General features: G+C 40.0%; 1 protein-coding gene across 4 annotated transcripts in view; it reads left to right on the plus strand.

Annotated features, from left to right (window-relative positions):
- The first annotated feature begins 8,489 nt into the window (after window positions 1-8,489).
- ERBIN (erbb2 interacting protein) overlaps window positions 8,490-13,152 on the plus strand; it is a 119,256-nt gene continuing 114,593 nt past the window's right edge. For all 4 annotated transcript variants that reach the window (XM_069491912.1, XM_069491913.1, XM_069491914.1 and 1 more), the window contains exon 1: window positions 8,490-8,702. The gene's annotated coding sequence lies outside the window, so the exon portion shown is untranslated. The remainder of the gene's footprint in view (window positions 8,703-13,152) is intronic.

The following is a 13,152-nucleotide window of genomic DNA, read 5'->3' on the forward strand; positions in this document are numbered from 1 at the left end:
GTAATTTAAAGTATGCATATTATAGAGCCACTAAGTCAATGAACATTTAATATGGCTTATGATATTTTATTGGTGATAATGAATTATATTCCTACTGATATAAGAGAAAAAGGATAGGTTTTATTTATGTAGTGTTGATATTACTAGTATGCTTTCTTTTTTTTTTTTTTTTTTGAGACAGAGTCTCACTTTGTTGCTCGGGCTAGAGTGAGTGCCATGGCGTCAGCCTAGCTCACAGCAACCTCAAACTCCTGGGCTCAAGCAATCCTACTGCCTCAGCCTCCCGAGTAGCTGGGACTACAGGCACGCGCCACCATGCCCGGCTAATTTTTTTTTTCTATATATATTTTAGTTGTCCATATAATTTCTTTCTATTTTTAGTACAGATGGGGTCTCGCTCTTGCTCAGGCTGGTCTCGAACTCCTGACCTTGAGCGATCCACCCACCTCGGCCTCCCAGAGTGCTAGGATTACAGGCGTGAGCCACTGCGCCCGGCCACTAGTATGCTTTCATGTTCATCATCTTGTTTGGTGCCCACAATAACCCTATGAGATAGACTAGATAGGGCTTGTTCTATTTTATAGATGATAAACTATGACATGGAGAGATTAAATGATTTATCCAAGGGTCAACAGCTAGGAAATGCTAATGCCAGTGCCCAAACTTTTTTGAAAGATGACAATATTGATGAGAAATAATTTATTGGCTGGGCACTGTGGCATATGCCTATAGTCCTAGCTACTCGGGAGGTTGAGACAAGAGGATTGCTTGAGCCCAGGACTTCTGGGCTGTAGTGCACTATGCCAATCAGGTGTCCACCCTATTTGGCATCAGTATGGTGACTTCCAGGGAGCTGGGGAGCACTAGGTTGCCTAAGGAGGAATAAACTGGCCCAGGTCAGAAACAGAGCAGGGTAAAACTTCTGTGCTGACTAGTAGTGGGATCATGCCTGTGAGTAGCCACTGCACTCCAACCTCGGAAATATAGTGAGAACCTGTCTCAAAAAAAAAAGATTGCTATAACCAGTGAGTACAAAATAATAATAATAATAATAATAATTTATCGGTTAGGTTTCATTACTACAGAATACAGAAGACAAAATAGAAATGTCACTTATGTATAACTTAGGGTGGCCAGATATCAGGTAAATGAAGTAAAATATCAAGAAAGAAAAAGCGGGCCGGGCATGGTGGTGGTTCATGCCTGTAATCCTAACACTTTGGGAGGCCCATGCATGAAGATTGCTTGAGCTTAGGAGTTTGAGACCAGCCTGAACAAGAGCAAGATCCCATCTCTACAAAAAATAAAAAAAATTAGCTGGACATGGTAGCATGCACCTGTAGTCCCAGGTACTTGAGAGGCTGAGGCAGGGGGATCGCCCAAGCCCAGAAATTTGAGGTTGCAGTGAGCTATGATGACACCAGTGCACTTTAGCCCATGTTACAGAGCAAGATCCTGTTTCAAGAAAAAAAAAAAAAAAAGAAAGAAAGCAAAAGAAAAATTACATTTGAAAATTATAAAATAAAATATTTAAAAACTATTTCTTCTCTACACATTTATTTCTATGTAAAGAAGTATAAATAAATATCCTTTGGGAGGAAAGTGATATTTCTATTAATAGTTTGGTATGCTGTTTAGCACGAAATATGAAAGATCTACTATATAAAGATTTGTAAAAGAAAACAAAAATTTCAGAGGGAATTTCAAGAGGTAGAAAGAAGAGAAATTCAGCATCCTGCTTAGAAGAAAACTAGAAAAACAAGAAAATTAAAAGTAATTAAAAAGTAAGAAAACTAAAATATCATATGATTGATCTGATGGTTGACATTAATGGCATAAAAACAAAGGCATTACACTATGGGAGAACAGAAGAGAGAAGAAACATTTTTAAATGTTACAGTTTAGGTCAGCATTTTTGAAGGAAATTTGCAATCAATTTCCATAAAATAAAAAAAGTTTCTTTCCAAGGGAAGAAAGTATGAGTTTTATAGCATATTCAGAATTATTTTAGAAAATCCAATTGAAAAATAGCATTTTCTAGGTACTGATTAAACCAGACTTAGGTGAGATTTATCCAGTATTCTGGTTATGATATAGTAGTCCTTGACAATACAGAGAAGATTTACTCTGACTTTGAAATAGAAAGGATATGATGCTTAACTAAAAAGGAAAGTTTTTATGCAACATAGTTGTCGTTTTAGAGCAGGGCATCTAGCCTCTTCCTACACCTTAAATTGTGTTTAATATCCATGTATTGGCTATTTTCATGGCACTTTTGATGCTAAGCATTTTTTAGAAATAAAATACTATAGAAAATTTAAATTTATTACATGTGGGCTTAAGTGAGTAGGAAAAGACCAATTTTTGTTATTCAAAGAAAGGTGATATTCTTAAGGGAAAGCCTGAATTGAAAGGCAATAAGCAGTCTAATAGAAGTCTAAATAGACTTTTATTGATTTAATACTGCTATGATTTGGAAAGAGGTATGTACCTTGTAATATGATAGGAGTAGATTATGATTCATATAGGAGGACTGGAGTGGGGAAGTGGATCAGAAGGCAACAGGGTTGGAATTATTGCTCTAGTTGGCCCAGGAAAGTTTTGGTTTTACATTTGTTGTCTCTGTGTAATTATTAATAATATCTGCTTTTACTCTCAAAGTGTCCTAGTTTGGATGATAGACTATATGGGCACCTTAGAAATGATGGAACCATGGTACATATTATCAGTGCATTTAAAAGAGCACTACTAGGCAGTGGCTTGCATTTAGTATCCTGACTCCTTGGGAGCTGAGGTTGCAGGATTGCTTGGGCCCAGGAGTTCAAGGTGGAGTGCACTATCATTGTGACTGTGAATAGCCACTGCACTCCAGCCTGGGCAACATAGTGAGCCTCTCATCTCTAAAAACAAAAAAAAAATGTACAGTACTAATAATAGCTAATGCTTCTGAGTATGCTAAGCACTTTACAAGTATTGTCCCATTTAGTCTTTCCAGTAATCTTTAAGGCAGTTAGTGTTAAAGTCCTCATTCTAGAGATGAGGAAGCTCAAGTTTAGCCAAATTTCTAATTCAAGCAATCTTATTTCAGAAGCAATACAAATAATCTGGCAGGCATTATTTATTTTCTCCCTACATTTAAAAAATTCATAAGACATCTGAAAAAAATTTAACTTTGGTAGTTTACAAAATATATAAGATAGAAAAAAAGATTATCAAGCATATACTAGGGTAAAAAGACTTAAAAACTTTTCAGAAAACTTTTCACAAATAGAGGCAGACTTTCCTTGTGATTCATAAAATATTACTGAAAATATGCTTGAAAGGTAGAAACATGTTTTGGGAGAGGCAATTCCATTCCCAAAGTATTATAAAATCACTAATATTGGTTCCTACATGTACTGTCTCTTTTGAGCCAAAGCATCTCGTTCGCACAGACTTGCCACCCTATAACCTCCTGCCACCTCCATCAAGGGGCTAAGCTGGAAGTGAAAATAAGGAAGCCAAATTCATATTAAAAACACATTTTGTAGTGTGTTATGACCTAATTGACCTAATGCTTCCAGACTTCTTTTGAATCTAACCCTACTCTAGCCTGAAGATTCATGTTTTCCAAACACTACTCTGATAAAAACTTTGTTTTTAGGTAACCAATTTCTTACTAGGGTTTAAGAAAAAGAGGAAAGAATAATTATCATCTCAAACTTTTCCTTGCTCTCTGCTATCTTTGTCTCCCCAAAGCTTCTGCACAGCTACTTGGCTGGCATGGGGGAAAATGACAGGTAGACCATTTTTAAAACAGTGGTTAGGCTCTCAGAGCACTTTTTTTCTGATGGATGTTGTGTACATTCCTTGGAATGCTTAAGGCCTTAACGCTTTCCTTCAAATGAAGTGGCTTATCTCTAGCAGACAGTAATTCCTTTCCTGTGCCCAGCCATTGGGAAGGGGAATCTCAAAGAAAAGATTTCCTGCCTTTCACAGAGAATCATTTAGAGTATCACAACGGGGAAGATGAAGTTATATGGGGAAGATGAAGATATACTGTCAATAAATATTTATTAGCTTACTCTCTAAGGTGGTCTTGGAATTCAGTTAATCATTAGAGAATCACAGCTGGGCAGCCTTGTTTAACGTAGGGTTTTAGTTCTCCTTTTAATCATAATTGAAAAGTTAAGTCCATTTTATTTTAGTTCAAGGTCTTGTGGGAGGATTTTCTAAGGAAACTAATCCGTAAGCATGGAAAGGGAATGCCATGTAAAACAAATGGAAGATTTGGCTATATCTGTGTATGCTGCTCGTATGAGTTAGAACTAAATAGTCCGTGATGAATAACAAAGGTGAATCATTATTTCTGATTATTGAATACCCTAATCATATAGCTGTCATTTTGCCCTTCTATGTGAGCACAGATGCAGAATTCCTGGGAAGATACTTTATAGAGATCATTAAAGATATATTTGCAAAATAGATAACTCCAGTTGACCCTTGAATGACTTGGGTTTGACTATGTGGGTCTACTTATATATGTGGATTGTTTTCAATAAATATATTAGAAAATTTTTTGGAGATTTGCAACAATTTGAAAAAACCTGCAGACAAATATAGAACTTACATGGTACCGTTAGCAGTGTAGAGAAATGTAAACAAACATAAAGATGCAATATTAAATCATAACGCATAACATTAACTGTAGTACATACCGTACTACTATAATATTTTGTAGCTACCTCTTGTTGCTCTTCAGGGAGCTCAAGTGTTGCGAGTATCCGCTTAAAATGCTGTGTGATGCCAATCATCTCCACATGAGCAGTTCATCTCTCCAGTAAATTTCATATTGCGGTAAAAAGTGATCTCTCACAGTTCTCGCATATTTTTCACTGTGTTTAGTTCAATACCATAAACTTTGAATAACATGGGACCTACTTGAAGTACCACTAGTGATGCTGGAAGTATTCCCAAGAAGCAGAGAAGTCAAGACATTATAAGGAAAAGTTGAATTGCTTGACATGTACTGTAGATTAAGGTCTGCAGCTACAGTTGCCTGCCATTTCAGATAGATGATTCATCTTGTAAACAAACTAAACTTACGGTATTAATAAATACACTATAGTACTGTAAATGCATTTTCTCTTCCTTATGATTTTCTTAATAACATTTTTTCTCTAGCTTACTTTATTGTAAGAAGATAGTATATAATACCTATAACATACAAAATATGTGTTAATCGACTGTTTATGTTTTTGGCAAGGCTTCTAGTCAATAGTAGTCTTGTTAGTAGTTCAGTTTTGGGGGAATCAAAAGTTAAACACCCAGGGGGTCAGCACCCCTATCCCCCGTGTTGTTCAAGGGTCAACTACATTGACAAGTGTATCCTGGCTTCCATCCTCTTAAGGCCAGTGTTTTCGGGGGCTCATTTTCACAGTATGGGTAAGCAGGACTTATTTAATCAAATGGGGGTCATTTTATTGCTTATACTCCTCTACTCTCCACATATTGCTCTAAGGAATGAGACCACATTTCCCTTTCCTATCTACTCAACCTCAGCATATGTTACCTCTATTTTTCCCTTCCATCAAAAGCTGCTTTAGGGAAACAATCTGATGAATTAGGTATAAATGAGTAATAAGGCTTAAAATATTACCTTTCCCAGGATTATGGTTTTGTGCTGGAGAAATAAACTACTTAAAGGGATAAGTCTAATGGCAGAATTTCAGTGTAGTTGGAGAAGGGCTTTTTGGTCACAGGGACTTTTCTAGCTTGAATGGTTGGTCCTGAGTATGAGTTTAAATAAATAAAGGCCAGGACCAGGGCAAGTCTAAGCCTACAGAAGTGGTCTGGTCCTACTTATTTAGGCTTGGAGGAGAGGGCTGGGTTTACTGGAATCTATGGTACCACATTTAAAGGGGTCTTGAATCAAACTGAGACCAGATGCAACACTGGGATCACAGAACTCAGATGGTTTCTCACTGGTATGGGAGATATTCCATCCTGGGATGATTTAGGAGAGTGACCCTTTCAGTTCAGAGCTATGCCAATGAGTTCTGATCGGATTTAAACCAGTTTTTGAAAGGGGAAGAAAAAATTTTTCATGGGATGATTAAAAACAGCTTGTACAATATGCTAACTTTAGCTTTTCATGCAATGGTTAAGATTCATATTCACATAAAATAGATATCCAGCTTTTACTTGTATACCCTCCTGCCGTTTCCTAGCTTCCAGTTAATGCTCTTACCTCTAATTCAGCACTGAATATGCCTGAACACTTTGGTACTACCTGTAAATCTCCAACTTCTGCTCTATGCTAAGGAACTAGTACCTGCACTAATTCCAGCAGTTCTAAAAGAAGTGAAAATGCTCTGAACCCTAACAAAATGACTTGATTATCTTTGGAGTTATTTCAAGTGTCTGTCACTAGTGTGTAATTCACTTTGGTAAACAATTCTTTGGTGGACTTTATGAACTCTTACCTTTGGTCGCAAGCCCAAAATTATCTGTAGGGCCCATAGCTGTTTATGCAAACTTGGTAATAAATATTAATAGTTATCTGTGGAATACAGATGGAAGAACTGAACTAGTGACTTCAGGGACACCGAGGCTAATTACCATCACTGTACACGGTTAAGTACAACACAGAATGAGGGTGGAGGATATTTTTCTGTGTTCCTTCTCTGGGTAAAACAAGGCCGTCTTGTCTGTTAACACATTTAAAGCAGTAACTGCAAAAAACTGTGCAATGTTATGGTTGAGGCTTTCTATGCCATATGTGTTGACAGAATGCTTAAGAGTCTCTCTCCGCAATAAACGCAAACTCTTGCCAGGCTGAATTATTAGGGCCAGCGCAATTCAACGACTGCACCACTGAAACCGCTGGGGTTGGAAGCCTACGTCGCACTCGGGAGTGTATCCAATGTTTCCTCTAACAAAGGCACTATCTTGAGACAATTTCGCGGGCCATTTTCCCCCTCTCAGCGCCAGCTTTGTCTCCCCGCCGGTGGGAAGCGGAGACACCGAGTGTCAGCCGCACTGCTGTGCGAGCAAGCTCGAAGGCCGGCGTGGGAAGCTCTGCCGAGCCGCCGCTGTGGTTTCCTGCAACCTGAGCGTACCATTAGAGGAAGTTGGAGTGCCGCAGCTGAAAGAGATACCTGCTGCCTTAAAATCGGAGCTGGACTTGAACAACTCCTTTGCAGCGATTTACTGTCGTACAAAGAAACTCAATCGGCCGGGGCAGCGGAGGCCTGCGGGCTCTCCACCTCCCGGGCTGGGCGCGGGGCCGCGAGGAGCTAGCGGGGTCCGCTTCGTCAGTATTCCCCACCTTGGGCGCTCCGGAGCGGGTGTGTGCGGGGTCGGGGAGCAGGCCGGGGACCTGCAGGCAGGCCTCGGGGGGCCTGGGCCAGAGTGGGCCTCACGCAGCGCCTCGCACGCGAACCCGCGGCCGCGGCCGGCCCCTCCCCCACGGCCCTTGGCCCGTCGCCCCCCGCCTCCCCCAGCCGCCGCCGCTGCCGCCGCAGACGTCGGCCCGCGCCGCCCCCGCGCGCTGACTGGCTCGCGCCGGCCTCCAGCGCGGCTGTTGGCGGTTGGGGCGAAGCCGGCGGGAGGTCGCCCCGCCCTCGCCGCGGAGCCGCTGCGCGCAGCCTCTTCCCCCCTCGCCGGAGGGGCGGTGGCGCTGTGGCCGCCGCGGCCTGTGAGGCAGTAGCTCCCCTCCGCCCCAGCCCCGTTCCTCCTCCTTTCTCTCCTCTCCCTCCCTCCCTCCCTCCTTCCCCTCCCCTCGCAGTCTCTCTCTCGAGTGAATGTGGCGCGGCGGCGCGGGACGCAGCCTCGGCCCCTGCCGCGGCCCCGCGAGCTCCTGAGGAGACCAAGCTGCCGCCTGCCCCCACCCCCTGCGCTTCTCTGGGGAGCCGCCGCCGCTGGGGAAGAACGAGGAGGGGAGCGGAGGGACGGCGGCGGGAAAACGGGAGAGGGAGAAGAGGGTTCGAGGGCGAGTAGGGAGGGACGGACGGAAGGACGGACGGCCAGCCAGACGGACGGTCCGGAGAGGGGGCCGCCATCGAGCCTGCCCGGCCCCTCGGCTCCGGCTCCGGCTCCGGCTCGGGGCGGCGGCGGCGGCGGCGGCGAAGCGGGCGAAGGGCGCGGCAGGCGCTATCTAGACAATAACCCCGCCGCCCGGCTCTGGGGGCGGCGGAGAGGAGGAGGAGGTGGCGGCCTAGCGCGGCTGAGACGCGCCGAGCGCCCCGGCGGCGTCTTCGTCCCCGCCGGCGGGGTTCCGCGGCCGTCGGGTGTGCGGGGCGCGCTGGTCGCCCAGAGCCCGAGGCTCTCGGCGGACGCCCCCTCCCTCCCCCCCTCTCCGGAGCGCGCGGAGCTGGTTTTCCGGGTTCCCCTGGACGGAGCTGGATCCTGCTTCTCGCCAAGGCAGGAAGTGAGTTTCGCACGGCAATTCCGGGCGGTGTCACGAGTGAAAAGTTTTTTTTTTTTTCGGCGGAGATCCTAGTTGGGACTGGGAAACTCCTGCAAAACTCGAGACCAGGAAGCCAGCCCGCGTCCCTGTCCCCTACCAAAGCAACCCACTCTTCTGCTGTGGGAGGCCACCCCACATCCGCTCTCACTGGAGAGAGAAATTCGTCAGGATCCTAAGTGACTAATGAAAGGGAAGGAAATCATGTCAAGCGAAGCCTTGAAAAAGCTGCCCTGAGACGCTGTCCGACCGAAAGGTAATTTTCACGAAAAGAGTCTAGAAGTTAACAAGTTCATGGGCCGGAAAAGGATGATACTTCAGTGTCTTTCGCTTTTCCCCAAGTTGCCCTAAATTTTCCTTTTCTCATATCTAAGTGGATAGTATTTTGGGTGCCAAATAGACCTGGTTTTTCTCCCTCTTCTACCATCTGGACTCAGGTGATTTGGGAAGAGATTGTTAGAATGCTGTGGGACGAAAAGTTTTCAGCAATCCGAAGAAAGAGTGCCTTTGTTCGGCACAAGGTCCTGAAGTTTTAGCTTTCCGGAACATATACATTGTATAGTTAGTTGCTGAATCTGGCAACTTTTGTTTTGGAAGAAAGTTAGGTCGCTGCAGCGAATGTTTATTTTGCTGTTATTGAGATGGCTGCCACATTTGTTTATACGGATACCGATTATTTTGGCTTTTGCGTTAATCGTATTATATAGAGATTTTTTAGTTCCAACCCTTATATTTCGTTGGATTTTAGAAAACAAAAACTTTGCCATTCTCAGTTGTTTTTCAGGGTGGGTAACATATTTCTTTAGTTGGGTTCTTTTCAGAAACTTAGAAACCTTATACTTGTTTGGTTAATTAATTGAAACCAAGTATCTACTAGACTTTCCTTGTCACTAATCCATTGGGAAGAAAAAGGAGGGAGTAAGGATTACGGATAAAGAGAGAAGTGTAATTTAAAAACAAATACCCGTAGTAGTTTGATTTGTTAGGACTTCTGTGCAGTTCAGAACAGTATATAAGAAAAGTAAAATGTGTAAAACGACTTTCATGGGAATCATATGAATGTGGTAAAAAGCTGTGCTTTTTGAATAGTACAGTGTTTACATTTTCGCATTGGCCTAAGTGTTTTTGGTCGGTTCTGCTTAATAAGTGATAGGTCCCTTCCGTGGGGGTAGGAATTTGTGAAGCATGGCAGACATTCCACCAGTCAGAGTTATGAACGCTTCTGGACCAATGGGTAGGCTACATAGATGAAACTAGTTTGGGTAGTAGCAAACCCAAGTTGTTTTTTCAGTGTTTTAGTCTTTTTAAGCTTAGTTTCCCCCCAGTATTTTTGTATTAGAGGTAGGTGAAAGATAATACTGTACTTTAATTAATATTAAATATGGTATCCTGTTGGTATCTATATCTTGAATATAGATTTATGTTTAGTGTGCCTGTGCTACCTCAAGTAATTACCGGAAGCCTGAGGAAAGAGTTGACTTTCTTTAGTTCAAAGAGAAAAGGTAGGTTTATGAAGATCAGGATCAAATTATTTCACAGTTTGTTCTTTGCTGCATTATTAAGTACATTTCAAAAAGGGAGTATTTAAACTATTTATTACTATATATTGTTTTGATTTTTTTTTCCAGAGCATGGCCTCTGGGGATTTTTTTTCCATTGTTAAGATTTGTGAACCATCAAGTAGTTCCTGTTAAATCAAACTAGCTTTATCAAGGGATTTAAAGTGCATAACTGATCTACTTTATGATTTTGGAACATATCATCAGGCAGCAAAAGAGGTTATTCTTGGGCATCTGAAAGAGCGGAACAAAATAAATGGCATTGAACTTCAGTTTCCTTATATGGTTTATACTTGGCTTCTGAGCAACAAAGCCTTAGTAAAGCAAGTCTTTTACAGAGAATTATCACTTTGCAAAGATGTTTCTCTTTGTTAGTAAATTTTATTCAAAAAATATTATAGCACTTGAAAATGACAGTTTAAACTTATATTGTTAGATATAGCTCTTGATCTTTTTCTGGGGCACAGAAGTATGTTTAGATGCAGGCAACACATTTTTAAAAGTGAGGTGTTCACCTGTGTAATTTGTGTTTGGTTCCTTTTTTTCCTCTCAACAAGGCTTACTTGGTGGTTTACTTAGAATTCTGTTGGTTTAGCACTGAATTAACTTAATAAACTTTAGGTTTTATACTGTGTCAAATTATAAATATTTTTGAAGCTTCTTTAAAACATGACAAGGGTTTGAAAAGAAGTTTAAAAGAAACAAGATATTTAAAATGGCTTCAAAATTCGGATATTTTTAGTATTGTGTGGGTTTTTCTTAGATTAAATTGGCAAATATAGAGTACTTCCAAAGTGTTTGCTAAAATATTGCACAAAATGCTCTGTTGATTGAAGGTAATGAGTTTTTAGAACTTTAATTCAAGTTGGATTAAGTTATGAAGTCTCCTTGTCATCTGAGGTCAAGTTATTGCAAACTTCATGTATAAAAACCTCACAGAGGTACAAATATAGAAATCAAATTTTTATTGTATGCTGTTTCTTAATGAAGTGATAACATTTTGCATATATCATTGGTAAATCTCTAAAATTGAGTTATTTTAGACGTTGTTAATATTGAATTATTGGTAGTAAATAACTCCTAAGAAACACACTTAAAAATTTGTGGATTTATTTGAAATAATTGCTTATAGATAATATGATTTAGACTTTAAGCTGCTTTTATTTTAGAAATAGATTATGGTAGTACTTAAGTATTTGGGATTATGCGGGAATTTTAGTGATATTGAATAGCAAAATAATTTTCTTTTTTGTAATTGCTACTTATTTGGATTCTCCTTAAACACCCTACTTTGTTGCTTGCATTTTCATTTTGACTCTGACTTGCTCATTCTTTAATCTGTTATAATACATGTTTTCTTTCTTTTCTGGGAACACTTGTACTATAAACCCCTAAAAATGTCCCTCTTTTTCTTTTCTGACAACTATACCGTATGTAGTTTATCTGTTGACAGTGGGTTGATTAGTCAGTTTTTGAATGCACATTATTTATTTATTTGCTGTTGCCATGGAGTATGTCTACATGAATTATGCTCTTTAATATTTACTTTTGAATTTTCTAAGGAAATAAGTCCAGCATTTCTGCCTTCCACTTTTCTTTGTTTTTCCCTACATTATTATCATTTTTTCTTTCTGCTAACTCTTGAACTGTACTACTCCTACTCCCATTTTCCAGATTTACCCTTTAGCTTTCTCCTTTGTCTTAGGTTTCCTAGTTGTAAAAAAGAAATCTAGCTATTATTCAGCTTTCTCTTCTAATTCCTTTAGCTTCCTATTTTTATAGTTAGCTTCATTTACTTACCCTTTTTTCTCTATGTTCATCTGTTGTTTCTTAATTATATTTTGTTCTCACTCTTTTTTCCAGACTTTATTAGTTCATGTTTATCACCTCAAAAAAAATGCTCAAAACATGCAGTAGAAAAAATTTATTTGATCAGCGTATTTAATTCTGAATATTTCCTTTGCATTCCAACTCAGTGTGCATGCCGGAATTTACCTTGATGTTCATTAGTATGTTGCTTTGTGTTTCTTTATACTTTATTTTCTCAATTCTCTTTTTCCTTGTTAATGTCCTCAGCATTAACTGTTAATACCAGGTTGTTACTTATTCTTACGTATTAAGACTCTCTACAGCCGCTTCTACCTTCTTGTTATACTTTTGTCTTCTTAAAACATACAGACTTACTTCTCTGTACCTTCTCTCTCTATACCTTTCTCTCCTGTCCTACCTTTCAAATTAGATGTTTTCTCTGTCACAGTGTCCCCCAAATTTTGAAATTGTTTTCCTTTGCTTTCATGAAATCAGCACAGTGGAACTCTGTCACTCAGTTTATTCTTCTCCATTCAAATATTGTTCCAAACACCATTGGATGAAGGCCTTGCCAGACTTTATAAGTGCCAATATGTAAGACAATAGAAAAGAAGAACATCTAAAATTCCACTTATTAATATTCTACTTTTCTGGTTATTTATCTGTAACTTTAGGTATATAAAATGTAGCAGAAAAACTAGAAATAATAAAAAATGACATCTAAGTAATCAAAACAGGTATAGCAAAAGTCTGGGGTCTTCATTCATAGGGACATCCTTATTCAGAGCCCATTTACTTATGTACATAGTGAGTTGTCTCTTGGCTTTTTGATGTCCTAGAAGGGGTGAGAAAGGCACATTAGCAACATTGTGAAGTTGTTACCTATGGTATTACAGTGAGGAAATAAAAGAATGAAAAGAAGACTTTAGAAAATAGTCTGGAACAACTTACTTTGGGCAGAATTGCCTTATACATTTCGTCTCTCTGTAGGAGGATTCACTCTACTATAGCATGGTATAATTACAAGAAATAGTAATGGCCCTCAGGTAGTTGTTCTCAAACTTTTTGGTTTTACACACCCTTTATACTCTTACAAATTATTGAGAACCCCAAAGAGGTTTGGTTTATATGTGTTATTTATTTCATTTTCCGTATGAGAAATTAAACTAAAAAATTATAAACACAACTATTGTATGTTAATGTAACATTGTTTTAATAAAAATATAACTATTTTCCAAAACAAATATTTAGCAAAAAGAGTGGCAATGTTTTATATTTTTGCAAGTCTCTTGTGTTTGTCTTAATAGAAAACAGCTCTGTTCTCCTATCTGCTTCTTT

Source organism: Eulemur rufifrons, chromosome 17 (genome assembly GCF_041146395.1).
Source record: "Eulemur rufifrons isolate Redbay chromosome 17, OSU_ERuf_1, whole genome shotgun sequence".
Classification (NCBI taxonomy): domain Eukaryota; kingdom Metazoa; phylum Chordata; class Mammalia; order Primates; family Lemuridae; genus Eulemur; species Eulemur rufifrons.